The following is a 9,787-nucleotide window of genomic DNA, read 5'->3' as shown; positions in this document are numbered from 1 at the left end:
TCATGACATATGGCTTGGTTTTTAAGGCCTGGAGCAGAATCCCCAGGTCCAGAATCCCCACACTGAGTGGCATTTAGAGTGAAATGAGAATATCCACAGGCTCTCCTGCTTCATCTAGATGTGGAGTGTAATGGGGAGAAAGGAACATTTCCCATTGAGTCTTCATGGTAGCTCAATCCTGTGCCCAAGGCTACACAACTGGTGAGAAACTGGCAGAGCTGTGGAATTCAGAGGCCTCAGGAGGATGGTGCCTCCAGCTGTGTATTCAGGACATGCTGAAGATCAAGAAGGACTAGATCTCCCCAGTGACTGAAATTTATCTTTAGTGTCTGCCCACTTTCCCACTTCCACTGATCCTTTCTATTGTGAGTTAGGGATGGAGAATGGGGCCGTTGGCTTCCTTTATAGCTGGAGAGGATCCACTTATGCAGGAAACCAACACTGCTTCCCCAGATCTGGAGGACCACAGGAGGTGGTAGCCAGTTTGGCATTCTTCTCTCTGCCGGCCTCCCCTGGGTTATCTGTGAAAACAGGATGAGGCCCAGGTGAAAGTTCCCCCGACGTGCTGTTTCCTTTCCCCAGTGAGATCTGCATCCATTCCTGGGGCCCAGGTAGCTGGGGCCATCTAGATAGATTAGGGCTCTCAAGAGTAAGCATGGGTAATATAAGAGCAAGCACAGGGCTGAGTGTTAGGAGCCCTGAGTTCTAGTTGTGACTGACACCAACCATGTCTGTGGCCTTTTACCCCATCACTTAGTCATTCTACAAATACTGGTGCCCACTAGGTGCTGGCCTATGGATATGATGGTGCCAGGGTGGAAATGATCTCTGAGAGTTCTCAGTCTAGTGAGAAATAAGCAAATCCTAGACAGAGGAAGATGTATCCACAATGGGGGAAGAACAGAATGCCCTTGGAGAATATAACAGGAGGGAGCCCCTAGCCCAGAGAGGAGGAGGTTGGTCTGGGGCAGTTTCCTGCAGACGGAGCCTTTTAAGCTGAGACCTGAAGGATGTGAGACAGTTAGCCAGATGAATCAATATTTTCTCATAAGTAAGATGAAAGAATCATACAGATGAGCCTAAAATTCCCTTTCAAGCTTAATCAAGACGTCTATGAAATCTAGATTAATCTAGACCTAATCTAGATTCCAGGTATCCCTAACAATTAGCCCACTGCTAGGCACAAAAAAGGCACTCAGTAGATGCTTATGAACTAAAGGACTACATGTGCAGTAGAATGCAAAGGCTAAAGTGATTTCCCTCTGTTCCCAGCTAAACTGACTATTGCAGAGCTGGTGGGGTGGGGAGTTGGGGGTAGATCTCCCATACCTCTTGGACCTTCCTTGCCCTCACTTCAGCTTCCTTTGATCAGAATGTGAATCCCCATTTAGGGGGCAAGCCATGATAGCCAAAGTCCGCAGAAAAAAGAGATCTCAGTTCCAGTCAAGATGCAGCCTGCCGGCCTCTAAGGAACTACAAGAGAGGGCTTTAGTGATGAATGGACCTGGCTGCTGTCTGCCTACAGCAGACAGGCCAGGGAGGCAGACAAACAGACACAGAGCCGGAACAGCGTACAACTCGGAAATGATCTTAACTGCTGAAACTCAATGCTCAGATTCCTTAAAGGGAGACCTGGTCTGTCTCAGAGTGAGAATGCCTGACAGAGAATCTGATTACGTCAGGGGACTTGGCTGCCGGCAGGTATTGGGGAATTCCTGGGTCATGTGCTCAGATGTGCCCAGGAATCTGGGCTGAGCTGAGCCATCTCAATCCTGCCTGCCCCACCAGCCAGTTGCGGGGTGTTGGGGGGAAGCCTACTATTGGTGATCACTGTGTGAGGGGCTCTGGGATTAACCATTTATTGAGCCTACAGGTGCCTCGCTGGGGAGACAGTTAGGAACAAACTTCTGTGCCAGTCCTTGCACGCTTCACAATCTGTGTGTGTCTGTGTGTGTCCAGACCAGCAGAAGAGGCTGTTAATGTGGCTCAGAGTAAGGACTGCTGTGATGTGTGAAGTGTAGGGTGCTCGTGGGAGGGCAGGTGAGGGATACCAAGGCCACGCTTTGGGGTATTTCTACTGAAAAAGAAATACATCTAAGATGACTCTTGAGGGGCAACTAAGAATTAGCTCCCTGCTCTCAGGAAGTTTACAGTTTAGTAAGGGAAATAAGATAAATAAAGTACCATCTAATCCAAAGAAGAAAGTGGGAAGGCTCTCAAGACAGGTATAACACAACACTGTAAGTCAACTGTACTCCAATAAAGTTTTTTAAAAAGTAAAATAAAAGCTAAGAAGAAGGTTAGATAGGTGGTTTGGTCAGTAGCACAAATTTAGGGCACAAGAGAGGCACTTAAATTCTTGAAGGAACTTCCCTGGTGGCGCAGTGGTTAAGAAGCCACCTGCCAATGTAAGGGACACAGGTTTGAGCCCTGGTCTGGGAAGATCCCACATGACGCGGAGCAACTGAGCCCATATGCCACAACTACTGAGCCTGTGCTCTAGAGCCCGCGAGCCACAACTACTGAAGCCCACGCAATGAGAAGCCCACGCACCGCAACGAAGAGTAGCTCCCCACAACCCTCAGCTCACCTCAACTAGAGAAAGCCCGTGCACAGCAACGAAGACCCAATACAGCCAAAATTAAATAAATAAATAAATTTATTTTAAAAAAATGTTTGAAGAAAATATGAAGGAAAAAGTTCTATGAGTGTTAACCGAAAAATAAGCAACTTCTTGCAACTACCCTATGTCTGGTCTCATACCATAAATTTCACATCCCCATATCTACACTGTTAATCCAGTCATTCCCTTGGAGAGATGAAAACAAACTGTAATAAATTTAAACTATGTATGTATTTTTTTAAAAAAAGGTACAAAATGCCACGTGGGGCTGAAAGGATGGGTCTTATTCTGGCTCAGGGGTTTGAGGGAGGGTCTCACAGGAGGCCATTTGGACCTTGAAGGGAGGGTAAACTGTGATGAAAGACCTTCTGGGATGGGGTGGGGGTGGGGTAGGATTGAGGGGAGATGCTGAGAGAGTAGTGGGGGCAGGAAAGTAGAGGGCCAGCTAAGCACTTTCTGGATCTGATGATCTGCAGGGAAGCTCCCAGGCCCTAGAGCATCTCCTGCCTTGGGATTTATATCAGTATAGATGCCTGGGCCCCTCTTTCCTTTTCTCTGGAAAAAGGGCTGCTGCAGGCTAAAGGGCTCAGCTTACCACCTCTTTGCCTGAGACCTCAACCATTATATTTCCCTTCCTCAGAGCTCTGAGACACAGCCCTCAGTAACTGACACTCTCGGGTGGTGGACAATATGGCCTTGAAGGTGCTGACCTTTCTTTCTCAGGGGCTGGTGGAACTGCTTGGTTAGGAACCTGCACGTTAGAAGTGGCCCTCCAAGATTGGGAGCTGGGCATCCGAAAACAGTATTGTGAATTCTGCAAGTCTCTGGCAAATTGAGATGCTTGACTCAATGCTGCCCTCTGCTGACCTAACTAAGCCTAGCAAGTTTTATGGGATGCCTGATGCTGTGCCCACAAGTGGAGGTCTGCTTAGGCAATTTGTTCATTTAATGAGCAATTTGTTCATTTCATTCATTCATTCATTCATTCAACAAATATGTATTAAGCAACTACAATAATAGGTATAATGTTATCCGACATTTATTGAGCCAGCCCTGGTTCTAAGCATCTTAGATATAGTGTCATGTCCAAGACCACTCAGTCCTAGCTACGAGTAACACAGCTGGGGGGCAAACCCTGTCAGTCTTACATCACAACTCAAGTCCCTAAGAATCACATTGTCTTGTGGTGCCCACATGGGCTTTGGAAACACAAGATGGAACTGGTGAGCCGCTTACAATGTAAATTTAGTAAGCCTTACTAGGAGTTTGGGGAATTTTGTGCTGCAAACACTGAAAACAGCCCCCAAGCTCTCAATTACAATGGGAAATTGAATGTTATTCACAGGCCAGGCCTGAGAGGGATGTGACCAAGGAGAAGCTAGCTCTTCTCCCCAAGCCAGACAGTTTGCACTGTCTCCCACCTGGAGCAGCAGGGAAATTACACACAGACGGACAGGAGTCACGAGTCCTGGGTTCCAGGGAATTCCCTGGTGGTCCAATGGTTAAGACTCCTTGATTTCACTGCTGAGGGCCCGAGTTCAATCCCTGGTCCGGGAACCCCGCAAGTTGTGCTGTAGAGCCAAAAAAAAAAAAAAAAAAGAGTCCTGGGTTCCAGCTCCTCTTTTCCCACTACCCACATTGTGGTCATGGCCAAGGACTTTCTCTTTGGGGGGCAGTTTCCTCATCTATAGAAAGGGATTTGGATAAATCAACTCTGAGTTCCATTTCAACTCTGCTGAAACTTCTCTGCAATGTTTAAGTAGGGACAAATTAGAAATCTCAGTCATGCCTGTTCTTTTGCCCACCTGGCAACTGATTCCCTCACTACAGGACACTCAGGAGCCCCATTCCCACTCCCACCCCTGGCATGATGTTTTGGCTCGGGAGTCTGACACCCTGGGCTCGAGGCTCTGCTCTGCCACTAACTGACTATGACTATCCCTTATCTCTCGGCAACTCTCTGGATAAGAATTCTTCTCTTTGGCACAGCTAACACACTTACTGTGTGCTAGTCACTGTATGAATGAATTCAGTCCTCACCACAATTCTATGAAATAGGTTCCAGCATATGATTATCCCCATTGCACAGATGAGGAAACTGAGACACAGAGAAATGAAATACCTGCCCACGTGGGGTTACAGAGCTGGCAAGTGGTGGAGCCAGATTGGAGCCTAGGCAATCTGGCTCCAGAAATAGCATTCTCAACCATCATACTTTGGCTTGGAGAGGATTCTTGATTTGCACAAGTCTCAAGCAGACTAAGCTCTCTAAGTCATAGTTCACTCAACCTGAAACGTGCCTCAGGACCCCTCGTGGGCTTGCTGTGGGATGAAACAAGATGTCAAGCTGTCAGACTGATGGTTTCCTCTCAGTCTGCTTGGGGTTTTGCTGGGCTCTGGTCCTCCCAAGTCGGCTACCCCCAACCCCCATTCTGGCTGAGACCCAAGTGTGTGTTTGTGTGGATGGGAGCTATAACAGCAAGGGGCTGTCCCCCTGAGCTACAGCTGATCTGATCTGGGACAAAGGACTGTTAAGATAAGTTCAGCACTAGGAAGTGGTCATTGAAACTGCCCAAGGCTGGAGCTCTGTGCTGGGGGAGGGAGGGAGCAGCCTCACTTGGGGGAGAAAAGGAAGGGCCTTTGAATTACTCTCACTGCTTGTTTTTTAATGCCAGACAAGGGTTCTTGCTGAGAGTTGGGAGGTGGGGTGGGTGGATATTTGTGTAGCTTTAAAGTCTAGGGCTTCTAGTCAGTACTTTGGAAAGGGGTCTCCTTACCCCATTGTTAACGGCAAAACAAAAAGAGCTCCTTTTCTGCCCCTCAATTCTATGTTCTTTTCTTAATCTCTGAGATTGTGTAATTCCCACTGCTGTGGGGTTGGGATGTAGAGGGGGCACCTATGCTTATGACAGGGGCAAAAGCTTTCATAGAATTCCTCCACTGGGTACCCAGTCACCAAGTACTTTCCACCAACTAACGCTGGTGTGTTGTTGTCATTAGTCATCTGAGATCCTTGATGGACTGAGATGGAGAACAAGTAAATAAAAATAAACCCCTATCATTACAGTGGTCAGTACTTTCATACCCACTGATCCTTCACTGACCCTGTGAAGTCAGGGCCTTGGGTTAGATTCTAGGGTACAAAGGCTGTTGATATAGATGAAGAAGTGGGTACATAAGCCTCAGAATGGCAGTCAGAGAATGGGTTTCCATACCAAGCTCTGCCCCTTGCTGGCCACGTGACCTGGGGCGGGTGACTCAGTCCCTTCAGGCCTCAGTTCCTATTGGCCAAAGGAGATCCTGAACGTGGAGGCTCTTTGAAAACTGGAAAAGGCTCCCCAGCAGCTGGGGATTTATGGCTGTGGGTACTGTGGCTTAGAACTCAGTACTTTATACTCCATTTAAATGTGGCTCCCTTGAGGGGGCAGAGCATCTTCCTCCTCCTGGCCCTGCCTCCACAGCTGCCACCCTGCACTCAGGGAGGTCCAAAGAGGTCCAGGGCAGGGCATGGGAGGTATGCCCAGGAGGGACGAGGGAGAAAGGTGTGCCCCGTTCCGCCTCCCTGCCCATGCTTGGCTCCCACTGGCAACCTAAGCCCTTTGCCTCCCAAACTGATCCTGGAATGTAAACCCCTAGCCAAGCACATTCTTTAGCCAGGTCACCAGCTCCTGGCCCTTGGGAAGGGCCAGGAAGGCGGGAGCCAGCATTTCTCTTGGCCCTGAATGACACTAGCACAATCTGGTGCTGGGGCTGCTGCCACCAGCCTGGATTAATAGGCTGGCTGTCACCCACAGTTTATGAAAAGCCCAATTCTGACCTTTCACTCCTGTCAGAGCCTGGGGAGAAGGGGAGAGAGAACCCACCCCATAAGCAGGGGGATTTGAACTACTGCTGATTTCCTGGCTCTGGTTCCTCAAACCAGCCAGATGCGCTCAGAGGAAGGGGCGCTTTGTAAAGGTTACTCTCAAAGCTGGTGCTCTCTGGGCCCTTGGCTGTCTGACTTTCATTCTGTTCGGTCGTTTGCTACACATTTATTCCATTCAGCCACTTGTTACACATTTAGGCTCTGGTGCCCAGCGCAGTGATGCTCTGGGCCCACGAGGGTTAATGATCTCCCCATGTCCTGAGGAGCCCTGTGTGTATGGGGGTGAGGTGGGGGTACACAAGGAGGGGGTATTCCGCATTCTGCAGGGAGGGATGGGCTGGGGCGGGGTAGGGAGGGGAGCAGCAGGGACAGTTTAGGGAACTGCCTGCTCCCAGTGGTCTCCCACAAGCCACACTTGGCAGAGGTGAGGAGGGGAGACTGGGAATCACTGGAGAACCAGGGGGAGCTGAGGGAGGGTGTTTCAGCTCTGTGATGGTGTAGGCAGGTTCGCAGATGAGAACGGTTTCTGAAAAGGCAGAGGAATCCAGCCGCCGTGTGGAGGGGGCTGGAGGTGTGGGACAAGGTGGTCGTTTTCCACCCAGGGTTGAGCTGCCTTCCCCAAGGTGCTGGGACTTGAGTCTGAGGCAGAGTAAGATCAGTTGGGAAGGGCAGCTCCAATCCAGTCCCTTCTCCTATAGACGGGGACGCTGCATGTGGAGTGGGGAGCCTGGGAAAGGGATTTGTACATTATTATTGCCTTATAAACGTTTGTTTTTAAGAATGTGAATTGCTGGGGCTTCCCTGGTGGCGCGGTGGTTGAGAATCTGCCTGCCGATGCAGGGGACACGGGTTCGTGCCCCGGTCCAGGAAGATCCCACATGCCGCGGAGCAGCTGGGCCCGTGAGCCATGGCCGCTGAGCCTGCCCGTCCAGAGCCTGTGCTCCACAAAGGGAGAGGCCACAGCAGTGAGAGGCCTGCATAGCGCAAAAAAAAAAGAATGTGAATTGCTAAACTGAGATTAGGACCAAGACCCATTGTCTGTTGAATGGGAGGGCTGTCGCCCCAAAGTCCTCCTCTGGTCCTCCAGATAAGGCAGGCAAGGTAGACAGTGAATGGGGCCTCAGGGGTCACTCACCTCCTGGCAAATCCACACCCTCCCTTCTGAGGCTGACCGAGGCTGGAGCCTGGACAGCCCGGTTAGGGCCCAAGCAGGTCAGAAGGCCACCAACCGCAAGCCCGGAGTTCCTCGCCTGCCCCGTCTCCACACTGCAGCAACGTGGAGGGTGCGGGGAGGGGGAGGCGGACCCCACGGGCCTGGGGGAGACAGAGTTCTCCCTGAACCACCTAGAAAAGCCACCACTTCTAAAGTGTCACCTCAGGCATCAAGTCTTCAGACACTTCCGGGCCTCCAGCCCCTCACCCCATTGACCTTCTGAGTCATCTGCCAGATATTTCCTCTTCAGAGGAGGTAGGCGGCTGGGAGGTTTTGCGTGAAAAAAAAGAAAAGAAAAGTCTCAAGAGCCAGGAGAATTCAGTCTGGCTAAATTAGGAATGGGACTGGGGCACCAGGATCTTTCCCCTGTTCTTTCCCTTCACCCATTCATTGTCTCAGTCCAGGTTTATCAAGGGCTGGCTGCGTGCCGGGCAGGGACCAGGTGCTGAGCACGTGAAGGTAAGCAGGGAAGCCACAAACGGTTCCCCCCGCCCACCCCACCCCGTTTACGGAACTTGTGACAACTTGGGGAAGCCACAGGACTCCTTTGGGTCTCAGTTTCCTCCCCTGTAAAATAGATGGATCCCAGTCTTTCCTAAGGTCGTAGGGAAATGAGGGTGCAAAGGTCCCCCTGGCTGTTACAGCAAACTGTGCACAAGGTTCTGGAGGGGCCGGCAGTGCAGATGTCAAAGCAGTGGATGCTCCTGAGCTGGCAACTCACCGTCCACACTGAAGGGGTTCTGAGCCCGGGGACCTGCTCCCAGTGTGTGGACCGGAGTGTAAGTGTGAGGGGTATATGTGTGAGTGCAAGGCATGCGTAAGCGCGTGAACGGGTGTGCACATGCGTGTGAAGTGCGTGCAAATGTGTAAAAGTGTGGGGTGTATTTGAAGTGTGTGGGTATAAGAGTTTAAGGCACGTGTGCGTGTGAGCTATATTGTAAGGGTGTGAGGCAAGTGCGAAGCATAAGAGTGAGGTGTGTGAGCTGTGTATGTGAGTATGAGTGATTATGTGAGTGTAAATCTGCGAGTGTACATGTAAGGTCTGTGTAAGAGTGAGGGGGATGTGGGTGTGTGATGTGGGTGTGTGAGGTGTGTGTGAGCACGAAAGAGAGAGGGGAGGGGAAAGGGAGAGAGGTGAGTGTGTGTGTGTGTGTGTGTGTGTATGTTTGTGAGTGTGCGCATGTGCAGGGGTCAGGCTGGCCCAGAGCATGCTGGGTGGAGTCTCAGGAAGTTTGTCTGGTATGAAATACCAACTGCACATAATCTGTAAAGGGGTCCATCACTCTTGGAAAGAGGGACACTTTGGCCTCTGGGCTGCGGATGGTGGTTTCTTGGTGCTGTGCTTCATGCCGTCAGGAACACGTGGGCTCTGGGGGTTCTTTGAACCAGGCACACACCTGCCTGGGGAGCTCAAATGAACTGGATATTTGGGAAAACACCCCACAGTTTAAATTATTAAAGGGTCACATCCTGAGGGAGAATGCAGACTCTACAAGAACGTAACACAGGGCACTCTAGAGACATTGTGCCCTTGCAGCCAGCTGGCTCGCCACCCTTTCCCAGAGATGGGCTCCTCCCCCCTACTCCCCTCCCCGACCCCTGTCACTCCTGGCACCGCCGAAGGCGAGGGGTGTGCTTGGAGAGGCGGCCAAAACCATCGTATCACACTGATGAGGACCTTCCTCAACCCCTTCTTCTCGAGGCATCGACCCACTATTCAAGATCGGCACAGGCTCCAACTTGCCTTCTAACCCTTTTTCACATCACTCCCCACTCCTGTGTGCACTTTGGCACCCAAGTCTCCCTTCCCTTGAGGCCCAGTTATAACAGCCGTCTCCTCCAGGAAGCCTTCCCAGATCAGCTCAGTCCTCAGAGCCAGGAAGAGGCAGGAAGGTTCCCCCTCCCTCTTGATTTCAGACTTCTAGAATTGTGAGGCAATACATTTCTGTGGTGTGAAGCTGTGAAGCCACCAGTCTGCAGTATTGTTATGGCAGCCCTAGGAAACTAATAAAATGGAAGCTTATCTGCCCAACCTGTCTGGGTCCTTTTATGTGCCCGTCTCTTCAGCTCTTGCCTGTGCTCTGCC

The sequence above is a fragment of the Kogia breviceps genome, chromosome 1 (assembly GCF_026419965.1).
Source record: "Kogia breviceps isolate mKogBre1 chromosome 1, mKogBre1 haplotype 1, whole genome shotgun sequence".
NCBI classification, from domain to species: Eukaryota; Metazoa; Chordata; class Mammalia; order Artiodactyla; family Physeteridae; genus Kogia; species Kogia breviceps.
Note: the sequence above shows the minus strand (reverse complement) of the source record.